Source organism: Numida meleagris, chromosome 3 (genome assembly GCF_002078875.1).
Source record: "Numida meleagris isolate 19003 breed g44 Domestic line chromosome 3, NumMel1.0, whole genome shotgun sequence".
NCBI classification, from domain to species: domain Eukaryota; kingdom Metazoa; phylum Chordata; class Aves; order Galliformes; family Numididae; genus Numida; species Numida meleagris.
Window position 1 is genome coordinate 110268123 of NC_034411.1, and position 20617 is coordinate 110288739.

Consider the following 20617-nt stretch of genomic DNA (forward strand, 5'->3'; position numbering starts at 1 on the left):
CAGGGCCATCTCCTTACCCTTTTTCCCCTTTTCCCTTTTCACGGGGTGTGGACCCGTGGATCCCCTGTCTCCTTCATCACGGAACTGGGCCGAACGCCCGTAAGCCGTTGACAAGGGACAAAAGACAGAGTACATTTGATGAAGGTAGACATCTACATCATATTCATTAGTCACCCAAAGTTCTTTTAGTCAAAAAGATAATAAGGTACTTTCAAACTCCAGCTTCTTCCTGAAACAGACATTAGCAGTAGGTCAGATGAATCACACCTGTGAATTTCTCCATAGTTCATTAACTGTGGACATCAGTGATGGAGACACTGCAGACACTGGCTTAGGTCTCCGTTACAGACATGCTCCGAAACGCCGGATGAACGCTGTAACTGAAGGATATTCTTGCCAGCAGAGCAACACCAAAGCTAAGTCCAAAGAATGACTCAGTAAATTTGGTTCCTGCTCTGCTCTTGAAACCGTATAACAAAGGCGGCTTTGTACTCTGGGTGTGTGTTAATTCTCTCCATCTTCCTCTAAGTTTTTAAAAATGAAAGCTAACAGAGCAGATAAGTAGCAGGAAGGGAGTTGGCAAGACAATTTAAGATTATGTAAAAATTTCAAGGGAATTTTAAAGAATGAAAGCAAATGGAAGCTCGTAGACAATAACAAAATTAATGGATTAATTCCCAGTAGTCATGATCTCATTGCTTAAGGAATAAATAACAGTGACCTCCTTATAGGAACTCACCGTTGCTCTAAAACTTTACCTTTGAACATATGCAAAATCTCCACATACTGTATTTATTTGAATCAGCTCCATATCATATCCAAATTCCTTGTCTAAATTTATTACTACGAGTCGGAGATGTGGAGGTGGAACCTGTAAACGAACATTTCCAGTTCAAGGGATACCTTTGATTTCTGCAGGAAAATATCTTTTTCTGTTACTATAAGCATCATCATGAATTCTGTAAAACTATGCATTAAATTTACAGCTATCTTCTACCAGTGCTTTCCAAAAACTGTAAAATATTTTGGGATAAACGATGTTACCACACTTGAAAAGTGATGTGGGATTTATGAACATATGAAAAAGACTGAACTTCCCTCACTTTTCTGATCGGGGACACTGTAACAACTTTCTGTGGTTTCCATCTGGCTGTACATCAAAACCTTTACATACCAGGTTAATATTAGGATACTTTTATGTCTTCTGGAACACATTCTTCCAAACACTTCTCCTAATTCTGTATTCATTCACGGATGAGGGTAAGCTCAGCATCTTACAAGAAAGGCTTTCAGTCATCAAACTAAGCATCACCACATTGCCCACGAGATACAAACAGCAAGGCACTCCCTTCTGTAGGAGATTTACATTTTGTCCCAAATTTACCGTCAAAATCAGTGACAGAATCTGTTTAAAAATAAGACATTTGTGGATGCTCACTTGCAAGTAAAAGGAAACGACTGTAAGCCAGGAAAAAAAAACTGAAGTATTTCTTTTAACTTTATGGCCAGAGATATGGATAGATGGATAAACAGAAGAGGAGACATAAAATTTTTCTTTAAAATGTGTATTTAGTTAATATTTAAATTGGATTCTATGCAAATGTCTTGCAGTTATTATATTATGCATCATCTGAAAAAGTCCTCAAGTACCTCTCGTCTTGATAATGTTTCCTCACCATTATCAGCAGAGTTGGTTTTGGATCCAGTTTAGGTATAGACACTTGCATCCAGAATAAGTAATATAGCCCTGAACAACTTAAGAGCTGCCTGACAACCTGGTTCCCCGGAACCATGCTCCTTCCACACTATTCAAATCCCTCCCATGCTATGCTGGTTTTTTGCTTTGTCTCATTGCCCATAATTCCTGGAGAGTTTTTTTGCTTAAAGGTTGTTTATGGACTTGGATGGAGACTGGCTCGGAGTGGTCTCCATCCAGCACGTCTTGCACCGTGCTGGGTGTAGAGGAGCCGAGGAGGATCCTGTCCTGATCCTACTGGTCTGAATGGAATGCCACAAGAGATCACCACTGCACATAATTAGCTTCAGTGAAACTGTATGTTCTCCTACAGCATGTTCAGAACTACTTGCTTTACCTCCATGATCTATTAACTCATACATCTAGTCATGCTAATCAAGCTGGACAGCAGGTTAGCTCAGGAAAAGTCAGAGGCAGGTCCTCTTGTTCACTGGCTTTAACTGTTCAATAAAGGTAAGAGAATACTCTCAATTTTAAAAATTATTTTAAAAATTCTTAAAAGTTTGTCCTGTTCATAGCCACTATCAACACATGCTTCTGAAAATAGATGTGAGAACTGTGCTACGCTAAATGAGAAATGAGGAAGGAAGTCCTCAAGAATACCTAAGCCCTTACATTGAAAAGAAAGGAAAGAAAACTCAAGGTACATCCTCATAAGCGCTGCCTGTGATAAAATTCGTTATCCTGCAAGGCACATCTCTGTAACTCCTGGAGTATCAGGCCTGAAAAATGCCCTCCCAAATAACCCTCTGGAGCTCCACATTAAAAGGAGGAGCATAAGACAACTAAGGAAAATTTTGACCAGGAGAAACATAAATCATTTAACGACTAAAAGACTAAATTTCAGGAGATATGAACAATAAATATTCACTTTAGTCCTCTTAACTATTTTGGAAACATTATAATTCTGTCTTGTCCCTTACTGTTGGTAAAAAAAGGGTAGTCAAGTGGAACAGCCAATTGGTGCAGTACTGGCCATCCTTGGGGAAATCCTCATCCTGCACAAGAAACTGGTTCTGAAACATTGTTTCTTGAGAAATTATGTTCAGCATTACCTCAACGTACAAAACAATGGCAGAATACAAGCGCATAAAATCAAGAAATTCAAGACACAATATTCTTGGTAAATGCATAAGTAATTTCATGTGCACTGCAGTAATCCACTTCAGAAGTCTGACGTTGGTCTTACAATTTATAAGTGATATCCTGGTTCTGCAGTCTCCACAGCAAAGCTTCCTACAGCTTCAGTAGCTGCAGGACCTCAATATGTGAACACCTTTCCTAGCTAAGTTGCATCTGGTATAGATGGTTCCTCCCATGAAAGGAAAGCAGAAAAGAGGACTTTCACATGGAACACAGATTCTAAAATAGCTTTGCCTCTACGTGCTCAGAAATAGATTAGAAATCCCAGATAGACTCAATATGTTAATTATGCAGTAGCACTTCCTAAAGCCAACACCTTCCACTTTCATAAGGAGCTGCTTTCCAGCAAATCAACTCAAAATGCATTTTGGAATGAAAATCGGCACGTGAGGATCTGGAGAGGACTTGGCTGTCCAGAAGCAGGCTGAGTTCTTTCTTTTAGACTCTTGAGCTAGGGCTCACTTCATACAACACTGGGAGCACCTGTGGGAATGCAGAAGACAACAAGAAATAGATGTCTGGCTGTCAGTTTGGAATTTCACTCTTCATCCATGCAGATGCTTTCCTAATAGAAGTCATGAGATAATGAACTACAGGACGCATCTAGGGCAAGACACCGGTCTGCTTTTGAAGAAGAGGCCACTAATTCACTAATGCATCTATTTTATTAATTACAAAAACTAGTAGAAAGATTTAGCTCATCCATTTTCCATGAAAAATTCAAATGTGGAAACTATTATGGCATATAAAGAAGTGTATTCATGACTCTCTATGAGTAAAGAACTAAAATTAACTGATAAAATGAAAGTAGACTGTCCTACATGTATGTGGCTGTGTGCCCTTTGGCACAAGACTTGGCAGTATGCACAGCTCCACGAGGTAGCAGAAAGAACCAGGGTTCTGTGAGATGGCAAACAGAGAACAATAGGTAGTGGTATTCAGAAAGGTGTTCGTGCTTCCTTAACACAAAGTGGGGGCAAGCAGACCCTAAAAATCACTGGCTGAATTGAAAGACTTGGCACAAAAGCACGAGGGTATTTTATTAATGTTATTATTTATTCAGATGCCCTTCGTGACATTGGGAACAGAATCTGGCCCAGTGTGAATGCTTCTTTAGTCAAATGCTAACGACTGCATGACACTTGCTGTTTAATTAATTACTTACAGTACTCTATGCTGCTATTCACTATTCTTTCTCAATTTTTTAAAATATGACAATAGTTCATAATCTTCTTGTGAGCATTATCTCCATTATACAAATGAGAATTAGGATCATAGACTGATTATTTTCCCAAAAGTACTGTTTTATTTTGCACAAGTTTCTCTTTTTTCCTTAACTTCCTCTTTACTCTTTCTAATGTAAGAAACAAAAAGGAAGACGTTAAAGTTCCAGGATTTGATAAGATGATTTAGCATTTGGAAGCAAGTTAATTTGAACCATCAGCTAATTTAGAACAATCTATTTAGTTAGGCACTTACTCCAGACCTAACGATAAATGTACCACAAAATTATTAAGCGTTTACATAAAACCAAAGAAACATATGCTGTCATTAATTCAAAACAATCACCATCATCCAAAGTCACTCCAGGAGTTCTCTTAAAATGAACATCCCTATTCCCTTCTCCTCCTCCAAAAAGAAAAACCCATCTCAAAACATATGCTTTTAAATTGAATAAAACTTTCACAGTAACACTTAAACCAATTCCATACAGTTTCGTTTGCACAAGAAGTTGAACTGCAATATTTTGATCAAGCTTTTGCTGATAATGAATTTTGAAAACTTTGATTCATTAGCAACATTTGCCAGATTTCCTTGGGTTGGTGAAGTTTGGAGGAATATTTTGAGACTCTTTCAAGGCTGAAGTTCAAAGTGTAACTTACTGACTTTTGAAAAGCTTTGTAAATATATACCATCAGTTTTTAGTATCTGACCTGCAGAAGTTCCGTACCAGGAAACCCACAATTTCTTACAAGCAGTCTTCCAATGAATCGTATTTTAAACAATCTCAGCCATTTTGGTGCAAAACAGGGCAGCTAAAATCTTGTTTTGTGGAGCCTTCATGAGTCCATTCTCTTTAACAGAAGAAATAGGTCCTACACATCCTTGTCTGTAACGCTGCTTGTCCAGTCCGCTACCATGGACTCATCCCGATTGCACAGGAATGACAATAGTTACGAGAGGATTTTCGTTTTTAATCTTGTGATTAGGGCATGGGAGCAAAGAGCATCTACTGTGTGTGGATTCATTACCATAAGCTTTACTGACCGTTTATCCCGTTTCCTAAGGAAAACAAAAAACTCCCACCACGTTCCTATTAAAAAGCAATCAGATTTGGTATGCTGGTGACACTTTAAAGCGTACATTATGTGGGAAAACAAAATAAACATTTAACCTGGCAAATGAAAGTGAATTTGGGTTTTGACATACTTGGCAGGAAGGAAGAATTATATTCATGTCAAGTATGCAGAAAAGCTAATATAATATTTAAATATTTGCTTAACTAATATAGAATTTAAGACAACACATTAGAAGAAACATTTTTTGTGAAACATTTAAAAGCTTTTTCGTATAGGATACTCTACAGAAGTAATGTGTTCAGCTCAAATTTCAGACATCTGCAGCCTTTGTTGCACATTCCATTCGCTTGTCAAGTGGGAAAGTCTTCGTATTCTCCTGACAAGTCTCTATTTATATTTCTGAGATAAAGGCAGTTCTTGTACCACTGGTTTAAGCTGATAATGAATCTATGCAGCTTTCCAGAGAAGCAGCCCTTGAGAATCAGAATCTTACAAATATTGATATAATGAGCTAATGTTAATGCTATTTCAGCTAAATCCTGCCGTACCCCGCTACCGTACAATATTTTATATGTGCAATTGTTTTAAAGCTCCTTTAGTTTACAACGGGACATAATTCATTGAGAAGAGACACTTAGGTCCCTCAGAAAGTATCCGAATGCCGTATGTCAGTGACTGCTGAAATTCTCCATGACACGTAATAATTTAGCTCAAACTCATACATTGAGCTGCATGAATGGAGCATCCCAGATCTGCATTTTTACCAAACCCCAATAACATGTCAGATAGAGGGATGCTGGGTGCTAGCTGCAGCTCCAGGAGTATTTACATGCACTGGCTAAATACGTGCCCAATGGACGTTCCTTTAGAGGTGTAACTAAATTTCTACTAGCTGCAGATCTCCACAAAAATCAAAGTTACCCGTGTGCTGGAATTAGAACTGATGGTGAAGCTGGGTGTACAGCAGTCAGAATGACTAAGAGTATTTTAAAATGTTTCTTTTAAGAAAACATTTAGTCTAGTTTATTTTTTCTCTCATTTGGAAAGAGATGAATGATTAGAAAATTCTAATTCTAAATGGCTTACATAACGATACCATAATAATTAAACCCGACATTAATCTTTATTGTGACTGTATGTTTCAGATATGTGTTATTTGAAAGTCACCTGAAAGGAATTCATTCAAACTTAATCTGATTTGTAAATTTAATTATGAATCATTAACTCAACTGCAAAGATCTTCAGTTCTCGCAAATCAGCACAGCTCCTCTGAGTCCCATCAGAAGACAGGAACCACTGTTTATTTCACATCAGTAATTAAAAGTGATATAGCGTGTTCAGGCCATAAAACGTAAACAAAAAGGGCTACTTTGGGGAATTTGACCTTCAATCTTCCTAATTTGCAGTGCCCGCTATGCAAATGGTTGCGCTGCATTAATAACGCCTCTGCACATAGTATTCATTCATCCAGCCAGCCTGCTGAGACATAAATATAACAAGAGACTGCTCCCTGCACACATTGTTAAAATGGGTTGCAATCAAACTCATACATCCCAAAAGCACTATCACAGGCCGGCTCTACGTGCCTCCTTCTCAGCTATTTACAAAAGGAGAAAAATAGAGATCAATTTAAAATATATAAATCTACCTTTTTTATTCTGCAATTACCCAAATGATTTTAATACGTAGAAAGGTTGGAAATCTAGAGCTTAGCAAGAGACACCCCAGGATCCTACTACTGGGATACCATCCTGAAAAGAGGAACAGGGCTCAAATTCCTCTTCAAAATCAGTTAGAAAGAGTTTGAATGTACGCCACTGTTCACACTGATGTTCTTATTAGTAGGCACTTACTGGCACGTCAATTGAACCTCAAAATGAAAAGAACTGAATTTTGGAAATGTCAAAATCCATTCACATATCAAAGGTTTTCTCTTACGTAGATTTTATTATAGGTTCAGACTGAGTAAAATAGGGCTTTTCTCTCGAGGAGAGTGGCATGGTGAACCAAATATCTACAGGAAAAAATGAATAAATGAATGAATGAAGAAATAAATCAAAAAGCCCTTAGACACAGAATAACAGAAAAAAGTCTTTGTTTCAAAATATTATACTTAATGTAACTGGGATGTAAAGAACAACAACTTCAGTAGTGAGATTTGGAAGTAGAGCTTTGAAGGTTGAAGTCTATTCATCATAAAGGTTGTAGTAGAGTAATGCTACCACAATTTAGTATGGATTACTTGACTGAGCTCTTAGAAGCTGCTGTGGATTCTCATGCCATCATATATACTGTGGGAGAAAATTTTCTCCTGACTGGTGGTTGCTTGGTTTCTTTAGATTTCCTGAGTTTTCCTGACACTTTTCGAATCATATCCAGTATTCATCAGAGATGCTGGCATCTCATCATCATTTTAGTCTCTTTCTTTAAAATACAATATAGGGTAACAAGGTTTCCAATCATCTCACTAATATACTTCTTCAAATACTAGAACTAGCATTAGTACAGCAAGAGTTAACTCCCAATTTAAGAAGGGTGTGATTAGTAGCTGAAGATTTGCTTGAGTTCAGATTTTCAGATATAAAATTATTAGCTGATGATACGAGCTGACAGCTAATACATCTACAGTAAACAGAAAAAGAAAATATTTCCAAGCGGATGTAGAGTACGTGTTCCATTTCTAAGCTGTGTGATATGGTCTTTGCAAGGAGCGAGGACTCGACACCAGATGCTCTATGTTCTACAAGGTTTTTTCACAGATGTCTGCAGCCTGAGAAAATCAACAGTGCTTTGAATAACGCTCCTAGTAAAAGCATCTTCTTGTCAGAGTCACTGCATGATATAGGATCTGAATCCCACACAAGTGGATGAACTGATGTTAAATAATACCATCTGACCATGGTAGGAAAAGCTCCTAGTAGGTCTGACAAAGCCGTGGAAATGGCTGTCAGCCCTGGGAAATAAAATCCAGGCCCCTGAAGAAGGATCCCCATCCTTCCTTCATTTGATCAAGTGGAAAACCAAATGTAATGATTGCTTCCTAAGTTCCAGAGGCAAAGTCTCAACAGCACTTAACAGTGCTACCTTTGGCCCTTATGCATGCCGCTCAAAGAACAGTCTGGAAACAAGTGCTCAAGCTAAAAACTTCTTGAGAATAAAACATATACACCTTAAGGTGGTCTTGATATTATTAATTTATGCCGTTTTCTTGTGGCTTTTAATGCCATTTCTTTTGGAACACCGAAAGTAAATCAACCTCAGTCTCAAGCATGGTAGATGTGATACAGATGACAAAGAAATTCTAGCAGCCTGCCACTACCTGCACACAGAGGAGGGAAGAGCTGCGTCTGAAGCCATAAATCCACAAGGTCAAGTAAGAGCAATTTTTTTAGTCAAAAACAAACTTGTGGCTCCCCTCTTGATGAAGATCTTCCTGAAGTTACACAAATCAATTTCCAAAATTTACTCTCCATGCAAAATCGGTATATTTTCCAGTGATAATATTGTGGTCTTGTCTTCCCTGAAAACATAAATCTGGTTTTGGATGTACTTTGCTAACACAGTCTGATAGTTGCTATTTTAAAGTCAGCTAAATGCAAAGGGTCAGTCAGCCCATTCAAAGGGTCAAATGCTGATCTGAATAACATTAGCAAAGATTAAGCTCTGGGTGTTCAACTCCATGAGGGCTTTATGTCAAGGGGCTATCTGAAAAACAGAACTGCTACTGTTTTTGCGAGCACCCAAATTAAAACAACCTCTTCCGATTCACTTTGTGAAGCGTCTGACTGTGCAGGTACCTCCACTTTCAATCAAAGACAGTAGAGCAAAATGAAAGAAAAGAAAGGAGATAAAATTTAACGTTTCAGGGGCAAAAGGTGCAAGCGACTCACACAAACGGCATTGTGATCTCTTCCACAGAGTTAACAAACTGCACCAGATTATGAGATGGTTGGACTAGACGATCTCAGAGGTCTTTTCCAACCTGAATGATTCTACGATTCGGCGATTTCCCCTGTTAGGAATGCTGTGGGTCTGTTTTTAGTGGATTGGGTGAGTACGCATCTCACTTTACAACATGTAGGGCTTAATTACATTACCATTCCAACAGACACTTATGCTTAAATCTCACTGCTTCTGATTCTGTCGCCGCTACACATGTGTGAAGCTATCACTGACTGCAATTTTGCACAGCAGCCAGATCATATTCTTACGGAAGAGTACAGCAAGCAACATTCTAGATAAAATAAACCACAAGACTGAGACAAAATGAAAGACAGAAAACCCTGTTCCTTGTATACATAAAAGTCTATTCCAGGAAATATCAGCAGTTACAGACTGCATATAGTGCAGAAGCTGGAATGTCCTATTCCATGCTACTTAGATTTTTAAATAGTTTTTACAAATTTGATATGGTTTATCATTTATGCGTTTTATCAGAGCTCTTTTATATTTCTACTCCACCTGCCATTTTAATTTCCTAAATGGGAAAATTTAGAACAGAATCATAGAACTGTAGAAAAATTTACACTGGAAAAAAACACTTGGGATTCCAGTGATACATGCTTCAGCTCTTTGCTCTAAACAGGTCCAATCAGTTCAAGTGACACAGGACCATTTGAGTTTGGAAAATCTAGTTGGAGATATTCTCCAAGTCTTCAAGTTCCTCAATTTCTCCAATCAGCCAGATTCCATTTTTGACCCGATTCTTTTTTCCTATTATGTATCTGTCCAAATTCTAGAAATCAAGATGTATTAGGAGCAGCTGAGGGACGGGGGTTATTCAATCTGGAGAAGAGAAGGCTGAGGAGAGACCTCATGTCTCTCTACAATTCTCTACAACCTGGCTAGAAGTTGAAGGAAGGAGGCTGTGGTGATAGGCCCCAAGGGAAAGGTCTCAAGATGCACCAAGGGTGGTTTAGCTGGATATTAAGAATAATTTCTTCATGGAATGGGCTGCCCAGGGAAGTGGTGGAGTCCCCATCCCTGGAGGTGTTTAAGAGACGTGCAGATATGGCACTTAGGAACACGGTCTAGTGGTGAACTCGGTAGTACTCGGTTGATGGTTGGATTTGATGGTCTTAAGGGTCTTTTCCAACCGAAATGATTATGTGTTCCTGCCCTTTACGTCTTGTCTTGTCACCAGCAATAAAATCCTCTGTCAGCTTTTTTTTGTTTTCAGGCTGAACAAGCCCTTTTCTGTCAGCTTGTTGTCATACACCAGGTCCTCTTGCCCCCAAATCTGCTGGTGATCCCCTGCCAGACTGGCTTCAGTTTGTCAAAGTCCTTCTTGTTCTTGGGAGCACAAAACTGGACACAGGCTCCAGATGCAGTCTCACAAGTGCCAAAGAATAGGGAAGCATTATTTCCCCTGACCTGCTGGCTAACCTCCAGCTAGCACAGCCCAGTATGTGGCTACCCCAAAAGCTGTATGCTTGCATGGGGTTACTGCATCCTGTATTTGTCTTTGTTGAACTCCATGAGGTTCCTGTCAGCCCATTTCTTCAGACTGTCAACAAAGTCCTTCTGAATGGCAGGCCTGCTTTCCAGAGATTTGATTCAGTATTTACTCAACATGCTATGAATTACTGCTTTTATTTGGCTTATAAGATTCAACAGCTAATCATTTTTGAGTTTAATGAGGAAGAATTGATTCAAGACAATGCAATACAATGGGAGGTCACCACGCTGGTTAAGAAATGTCCTATGCTCTCTTTAATTCCTTGCCTCTTAATTTACATGGAAATCTGTTAAAACTAAAATCTCATTAATAGGCATACTTTGTATTCATCATCTGTTCTTTCAGTACTAAAATGATATCTGCTCTAAAAATCTGCCACAGGGTCCTATCTTAGCAATAGTCTAAATACCAGGTTACAAGCATGGTCCTATCAGAATGAACTTTGAAACCACAAATGCTAGTATTTCTAATATACCTCTTCCTTAAATAGGAATAAAAGCTGTCTTTTGGACCTTCATTTTAGGCAAAAGATTATATCATTTAGAATCCCTAATGATACCTAAACTCCAGTGTGAATGTAGGTGGGAAGGAGCCAAGTTTCTTGTAGGTCTAACCAGCTTGGATCTTGGTGGCTTGGCAACAGGGAACTAAAAATGACAAAACTTGCCACTTCACAACTAGGTAATATATAATGAAATCCAGTGATTTGTGAGGTTTCAGACTGGAACGTATTCAAGTTGTTGATGACACACAGATAGTGACTATCAAGTGAATAACATTAATTCTTAATTTTTTGCTTAAGTGTCTCTCTCTGATAAATGTTCACAAAATCCTATCTGAATTCAATCAAATATCACAGGCAGTAGAGATCAGAAGCTTGCAAAATGACCTCTTCCGAGGGGAAAAATTGCATTAGTCCTGAATAATCCCATGATCAGAAAAAAAAAAGCAACACCACCACCACAACTACAAAAGGACAAAAATGACGACCAAATGTATCTAAGGAGGGACAGAGCAAACCTCCATGTGTCCCAGGTACCAACACTAGCTAGCCGTGGAGGCTTAGGAAATAGTATAACTACAGGACAACGGGACAAGCCTATTGTGATTCTTTCCTTGAATAGTTGTACCAGAAGCTGGTGATCCATGCATGGCTCAAGCACTTCCTTAACCAAATGCTGTGTTTTTATATTCAATAGCCTTTAACAGATATACTTTTTTTCCATTTACTTGTGCAATTCAATAGATTTGAGCTCATTTTTGCTGCATTTGGCTGGAATGCAGCCTGAAAATGACTTCCAGTGCTCCTCTACCCTGTCTGTATGCTACAAGCTGTGGATGGAGAGGCTATTATGCTTGCCCACTCTGCTAGCAGAGGGTAAATGCCAATTTAAAAGAAAGAGATGCTTAGTAATTCTGTAGCAGGTATTAGCAGGCTGACCCCTGTGCATGATTAAAAGTAAGTTTCAGATCCTGGCTGGAGGCTGATACTGGGAAAAGCACTGTCATTTTCAGAGAAAATACACAGAATGAGGACAGGGAAAAATGGAAATTCTCTCTGCTTTGCCTGTCATGTCCAGAAATAGCAGACAAACGAACCTTCAGATAAATTACAGATGGCACTGTCACAGGTTGAGAGGCATATTTCAGACTCCTATGGATGAAGCAGGAAAACATCCTTGCTCTGACACTGGTTTGTGAACGTTCTCACCTATCTGCTAGATGCCAGATGCTCAGAGCCTTCCCTCTTCCTGCACCAAGCAGTTTTGCAGGCAGGAGCCAGAGAAGAGCCTGTTTGGGAAGCTCTCTGCCCCAAATATCGGGTCTCAGTGTGCAGGTTTCAGTCTCTCCCTTCACAACTGTATCAGAAAAACTCTTCCCTGTAACACAAGAGAACCAGGAATGCCCTAGAGGGCCAGCTGTAAAACTTGGTTGGAAAATTTTACGTAATTTTCATTCCTGTTTTACCTCCATGGACTTTTCTTCTGAGTTCTGTGAACCCTGTGCAAAGCAGTCTCAAACACAGATTTATGCAAGTGATTCTTTCTTAGGAACTTCATAACGATTTTCTAAGGATTCTTTATAAGGAACATGTATCTAGATACGAAAGATTTGCCACAAAAAGGCTCAGGGACCTGAAAAGAAATAATTTTCTTTCCCCCCAGAGCATCAGTGTTTCCGTGCTGTGCAGGTGATGGAGTCCTGGGGACTGCTCTGGAGCAGTTGGGACCAGATGGACCCAGAGGTCCCTTCCACCTCCACCTTGCTGTGATTCTGCGAACCTCAGAAATGCAAACCATTATCAGCACTAATTTGCTTCACTGCTTTAAAGCCTTACAGCAATTTCAGTCCTCTACCACCAATGGGACCTTTGTCAGACTTCAGCATCACTCCTTGCTCCCAGTTCTCCCAAGTTTACATCAACAATAACTGTGTTGCAAGCACCACTATATGGTGACGAGTATATCTAAGTAACAAACCCGTTAAGTACAAGATCACAAATAAACACAGCATTAAAATACACTTAGAGAATGTTTCTTTAGTCTTACATTTGGCTCCTAATCAAATGCTCTGTGGAAACACTGTTTATATGTATGTGTGTCTACCTTTAATTATAGATATAAATTATATATATATAAACTTTCTTTCCAAAACTTAAGTTAAAACACGGTCATTTGGGTGTCAAAAATACAAAAATACAACAGCCCAGAACCTTCCTCTTCCTATGAGAAAGCAAACAGTGGCAAAAAAAATACCCAAAGAACTAAGAGACAGAAAAGCAAATAACACCTTGCCCTCCCAGCACAACTGCCTAAGTTTGCAGTGTGAGCAACACTCACTGAAATGCTCTGAAACCAACAAAATTTTACCAGGACTGAAGACCCAAACAAACACTACACTTCACGTAACCATAGCAATAAACCCCAATGTGAGAAAATCCTAATAATCTTATGTTTGTAGCACTGCAAAGACTCTACTGGTATCATTGACTATAACAAGAACTCTTTTCCATTTGAAAGCTTTTTCCGGCTCCAACGAGAATGACGCAGTATTTGCAGACATGGATAATATGGAGAAACAAGTTCTGTTTACATTTTGTTTACTTTTAACCAATCCAACCGTTCCCAAAGACAAACAGCGTTTTCCCAGTATTCCAAACATTCCTGAGCAGTGTGTAATCACAGAAACCATTAAAACCAGCAGGCTTATTTTTACACTGGATAATGGTCACCGACGCTCCGATGCCCGGACAGCTAATTTACATTTGAGACGCTGCTAGCTTAACTATCTGTGCACTCATCTGGAAACACCGGATTGATACAGAGAAATTAATCCCCTCTCTATTTGCATTGCTAACTTTGGTGAAGTCTCTTTTGCCATAAAGAAAAAAAAAACATTGCTCAGAGAATTAATGTTTTTTTTTTTTTCTCGATTGATGTTCCAAATACGCTCTCAAATCTCTGCATCTATCTACACCAAAAGCAGTCTCCGAGTCACTACAAGCCCCTTCTCAAATTCGAAACAACTCCTCTTATTTGGCCCAGACACACAGGTGTGCTACTGGCTTACAATTAAGGCCGCAACTATCTAGTCCACACAAGAACACCTCTTATGACATAAGGCTTTTAAAGGCATGATTTGTCCTTTTGTGTTCTGCCAATGGGATCCATTAGTCCATTTCTGACGATATTGGGTAAAGAACAAGGACGCTTATTTTCTACACCTTTTTTTTCAAAACCTTTAGTCTTAAAATTCAAGGCTGTGACTTAGGTTGATGGTGTAAATGATGCAACAGTTGAGTGCTGCAATTCTGTATGTGAACCAGGAGGAATCATAGAATCATAGAATTAGCTAGGTTGGAAAAGACCTACAAGATCACCTAGTCCAACCATCCACCTACCACCAATAACCCCACTAAACCATGTCTCTCAACGCTAGATCTAAACGTTTCTTGAACACCTCCAGGGACGGTGATTCAACCACCTCCCTGGGCAGCCCATTCCAGTGCCTGACCACTCTTTCAGAAAAGTAGTATTTCCTAATGTCCAGCCTAAATCTCTCCTGGTGAAATAAATGGATGACAGATCTGTACGAGTATTTTAAAAGATAGAACTGAGGGACGTGGTCAGTGGGCATGGTGGTGATGGGTTGGACTAGATGATCTTTGAGGTCTTTTCCAACCTTAATGATTCTATGATTCTACTTCGTAAGCATATATATTCGTGCCTTTTCCCATCCCCAAAATGCAAGCCTTCTCTTCTAATACTTCTCTTTCAGCTTCTACTGCCAAATTCTGGCCAGGACAAAAGCAGAACAGACACTGACAACTCAGAAGATCCTTGCAAGAGGAATACATCTAGAGCAGTCCCAAGAGCTATGGAGCCCACTGTGATGAAGATACAAGTATCTGTTCAGTTGAACATCTCTCTAGGCTGCACTACTGGTCCTCCAGTGACTGCAGTGGAAGATGAGACAATTAGCTGATATGCAAACACCCAAAACAAACTGGAACATTTTTGTCTGCAGCTGAATCTTACCCCAAGACCTTTCTAGGCTGTAGCTGTTAAAATCTAAGGAGGCTGAGTGCTTATAAACTATGATTGAATAAGATAGATTTTGTCACAATATTGTGAGATAAATGTCATCCCCTTAACTAAACATCGGATTCTGTCCCAAAATACAGTTTCTCTCAATAATAATGTGAAATCAGTAAGAAAGTTAAAAATAATCCTTTCTGAAGAAGCAGAAGAACAAGTTTATCATCCAAAAATTGTATATCAAGAAAGATGTGCTATAAGAAACAATGACCTCATGCTTAGCAACATAAAACTTATTAGTTTGTCTTCCGACATGCAGTTTCTATTAAGTATGTGTTGTCTGTACAACAGCACTGATCTTTCCATATGGGCTTTAAATCAAATTCCAGTTTGTTATTGATACACCCTGCATGAAAAGATACTCCCTTAAGAGTAATGACCTCACACAGCACTTACACTGGCATAATTTTTGTCAGTGAAATGAGCACTGTAGTATTAGAAGGCCTCAAAGCTCTTTCTAAATCACTTCCTGCTCATTTTCTTGGTACATCTTTTCCAAATTAGTACAACGAATTTGAGTCATTCAACACCATCTTTTGGATCCTTGCTGAGCATAAAGAGCTCATCGTTGTTTTTTTTTTTTCCCGTTGAATTATGCCACTAAGTTTAAGCTATCTGAACTGAAAAATGCCAGGCCCTCATCCTAACTCGAAGGTAGCAATGGAGCACCCTGTATCCTGCTCCTGAACCCTCCAGAATGGCGTGTCACAACCATACAAAGGCAGGATCTCCTGTCCCAGGCTAACTCCCAAACTGTGCCCTGTGTCTGGGGCTCTGAAAGGTACAAACAACTAATTGATTTTCCTTAATTCAATACGAAATTAAAGGAGGGAATCACAGAATCATGAAATAATTACGGTTTGAATAGACCTCCCCAAGCCCAACCCCAACCCACCCCCACCATGACCACGTCCCTCAGTGCCCCATTGCCACAGCTCTGGAACACCTCCAGGGACCATGACTCCATCACTTCCCTGGACAGCCCATGCCAATAAATATGTAAATGCCAAGTCTGCATTATTTCTATGATTGAAACAGAGTGGACTTCCAGAGTATTATTTCTTACATCCCAAGGTGCATTCAGGTGTATTTAAGTGTCCTGTATAGGCACAAATTAATCACATCTGAACACAGGTGAAATTCAAATAGAGTCATTTAACTTCACTTGAACCAAGGATACATTTCAACCACACCTAATCTTTATTGCAATATACTGCATTATGCACATAGCGTACTGCATTTCTGTGTGCTTGGTACTGATTTCTCATTAACAGACACGTGATTACTGAGCAGGGTTGGAAAAGTCACATCCACAATGAACTTACTTGAGTAGGATGTAGATGCAGTTTTAAAATACCTAACGTATAATTCATAGGTACAAATGCATTAAAGACCCATCCATGAGCTTCTGCCAATCCCTTTTTGTAGGGACGTATCTTCATTTTACCTGTAGTTGGCATACAGCTTGTTCTCAAGCTACAGCAATTTTCTGGTGTTTCTCCACTGTTTATTCACACTTGCAATGTACTGTGAAAACATTATGGTAGCTACTACAACTCGATTATTGCCATATAACATCCGAGTGTTGGGAATATATCCCCAAACCAGCGCTCAGAAGGACAGATGAATGGTGTTGCTTTTAATCCCAGGGGAACAAAATTGAAATAGAGTATTCACAGTGCGATGCTCCAAGCAGTCCTTTGGATGCCAGTTCAGATTTCTGAAGAAAATTTTGTTTTTTCCTAGTGGGGGAGGAACTGGCACCATAAAACAAATGATAAAAGATGGACTTTTAGAGACTGAGAAAGAAGTCCACTTTGCCATTCAGTTGACTGAAATTTCAAAAGACCTCTGCTTGATTTTAATAACAGGACATTGTAAATTTGATAAAGGCTCTCATACAAAAATTTATCAGCACTGGAGTTCTCGTTCACAAAATGCTGCCAAACCTGCAGCAAGTTTTATATGAGAGGTTCAGAGCAGCAACACGAGGGCACAAACACCCAAACCTGCACCTCAACCCAAACTGCAAAATAAGGAAAAATACAAAGATCTCATTGAACATACACCGTCCCAATCCCACAGGAATCCCAATCCCCTCTGACTGATTTTTATGAGGAATTCCAAATCCTCCTGCAATGTTTTATTTTTCACAGATTCTGCCATAATTCAGGCAATGAAATGGAAATCACATCCCAGCCCTGGCTGTCCCAAAGTGAAGCAGTTTGAGCCTAACCTGTACAATAAAAAATTGCCATTCTGTGCACTGTCACTTGTTACAAAGACAGCTTCTATGATCTCCACGTGCACAGTTCAACAACATCTATGAAACAGAATATTTTATTTCATCTATACCAGTTCTTACCAGGAGGAGCAGCACATCACTTCAGTTCTACTGCTATTATAGGAGGGCAAACTACTTACAGTTTTGGAGTGAGAAAGCTTTTGTTTTGGTTTGGTTTTGTTGGTACAGTTCGCTGAGTTGCTACTATTCATTGCTATTTTTTATTTTTATTTTTATGATGAGTCATCTGATCAAAATGTATTGACAACATAGTCATGTACTATGGAAAAGTAATCTGGATTTTGTTTGTAATTTCTGCTCTTCATTTTTAAGACAAATTGACTTTCTTTGGCACACTGCTTTTACTACTCTCAGAAATAGTCTCTTTGCTTCAAACTGAAGCTGCAGGATGCATCAGTAAGATCTATATCCAGTTCTAAAAAGTGTCCTTTCCTTGTAATATGACAGCATTAGGGGATGTTTTTCAGGCAAAACTGTAGACTTTTTTCCACCTTTTTTAATTGTTTGAAAGCAGCTTGGGGCTTGGCTTACTCCTCTGTGGTACAAACAGAACAGACCTCACAGAACAGCAAGTGCTCTCCTGAAGTTTTAGGTCTAGTTCCATAAAATGTTTCTCAAAAAATAAGTATAAATCACATTTGTTTTTTTATCATAACTGAAACCATACTGCTAAACAATAATATTCTGTTTAGCCCACAATGACATCAGAAATACATGTTTATCATATGCTCAGCACAACCTGGCATTATTTTGGCCCAAGGCAACATGAAACTGAAATCACTTGCAGTTGTCCAGTCGAAGACAACCACGCATTTCCAAGGTAATCGATACCTACAAGGACCATTGCTTTTAGATCACAGCTCACGGTTCAAGAATACTAATTCCTTAAAGAACCCTGTTAGTTTTAAGCATCTGTTGGATTTCCTCCCAAACTTAGCATGGATTAAACATAATTGACTGCACAAAGAAAATGCGATGCACTACATTAGCCCGTCCACTGATAACTCTTCCTTTAGGACTGGATCGCATTTCCCACTGTGGCCGATTCCTTTCTGCCCATCTGAAAGTGACAACAAAGCTCAAAACAAAAGCAAAGCCAAACTTTTGAAGTAGCATGTCTCAAGCAGTGTTTCATGTTTTCTCATTGAAAAATGAATAAGAAAGAAAATCCATAGTACTGACTTCATACATAATTTATGTTTCTAATCCAAAATAAGTAGATCTTGATTTTTTATTAACATGGAAACATATTATTCGTGAAATGTAATAAAGTGAAGCAATAGAGAGCATTACTTTTAAAATATGTATCTCACAGTTCGTGAATTATAGTCAAGTGATGAAAACCAAGATGTGTGATCAGCTGAAAGAGAAGTAGTTGACTGCAGACAAACAGAAAGTTAGATATGTCCTTGGCTGATACAAGGAACTTCATACTTTTAGTCACTTGTCTAGTTTTTAATGCTTCAAAAAAATAAAGGTTGTAGTGGAATAACAGAAGAGAACCTAAAGAACTGCAGGAAGTCAATCCCATAACAGTAATTGTTTGGTTGTTATCTATTTCTGTGCATATAAGCTCCAAGGATATGCTTGCTTTTATGCAAAACAACATTTTACATAAATACATCTGTACAAAAGTAAAGTAAAGAAAAAAAAAATACCAGTTTCTAAAACACAAATAGTGGTTGGGAACAACCACTCTACAAGGCTGTTTCTCAGTGGCAGACATATGGGACTTGTTCCCAACCAAGTTCTTAAGGAGAACGTGTTCTTGATTAGATTTTTAGTAACTGCAGAGGGGAGAAGGAAGGGGAAACATGACTGGGCAAGTCCCAGAAAGAGCAGGATAAAAATCAGGTTATTTCTTCCATAGAATTTTCCGTGAAACCTTAAAGTGAAATGGGCAAATATTAAATAGACAAATATTACTGAATGCATCAGCCACCTCATCATAGGAAACAAAATCAAACCAAAGTACCCAGCTGTAGTAATGAAAGGGCATAAAAAGCACTCTAAAAATAGTAGCTTTCCAACAGCCATGAATCCTACACCTCTGACTAAAAAAATATGGAAATTGCATGTAATTGTGAGCAGACACCCTGCACAATTTTTGCCCTTGACAATGAGTTGCCCACACAAGGCTGGAGCAGGAAATGGGCAAGAAAAGGGGTTGTGGAGCATTCTACATATCCACTGTTGACAGAATTAGCCTGTTCTGGGTGGAAAGAAAATTTAGCTATGGGGATGCAAGCCAGTCAATGCCATTTGCCTTCAGAGCCAGAAAATTGGCGCTCGCCCAGATACAACCTGTGGATCTTAAATACTTCAGGGTAAGTGACATTCGAGAACACACTCATCTAATAGAGGAGACATAGGGATCACCAAGAAGGGGACAGACTCTTTAGCAGGTTCTGTTGTGATAAAATAAGGATAAACGCTTTCAAGCTTAAAGAGGGCAGATTTAGGTTAGATATGAGGAAAAAGTCTTCTACAGTGAGGGCGGTGAGGCACTGGCATAGGTTCCCCAGAGATGTGGTGGATGCCCCATCCCTGGAGACTTTCTAGGCCAGGCTGGACCAGGCCCTGGGCAACCTGATCTAGCTGTGGTGTCCCTGTGCACTGCAGGGAGTTGGACTAGATGGCCTTCAGAGGTCCCTCCCAACTCTAAAGATTCTATGATTCTACCATAAGGCCCACGCATCAACGTGCTCTGATACAGGTCTTGAGATTGTATTGCTAAGACTCAGTGAAACCAAGCAAAACTAGTATCAAAACCATTGTTTCAGAGACTCCCATTCTAACTCAGCTAGAATTCTTGATCCCAGGCTAGCTTGTGATATAGAGTGATACAGTTCCACATTGTGTAATGTAGGCATAATTTTTCAGATTTATGTAGATCAGAAAGTGAGAGGGAAGGAAGAGCATATATTGAAGTTTGTATGCACAGAATATTTTTCATTTTTAATGAAAGCTATGTTATATTAAAATAATCCTCAATTGCTATTTAGGCATAATTTTCCAATGAGAGGAAGAATGAAAAATAGAAAAAATTCAGAAAAA

General features: G+C 39.0%; 1 protein-coding gene across 7 annotated transcripts in view; it reads right to left on the reverse strand.

Moving 5' to 3' along the window:
- Positions 1-20617, reverse strand: part of SUPT3H (SPT3 homolog, SAGA and STAGA complex component) — a 272370-nt gene that overhangs the window by 66805 nt on the left and 184948 nt on the right. The gene's annotated exons all lie outside the window — the stretch shown is intronic.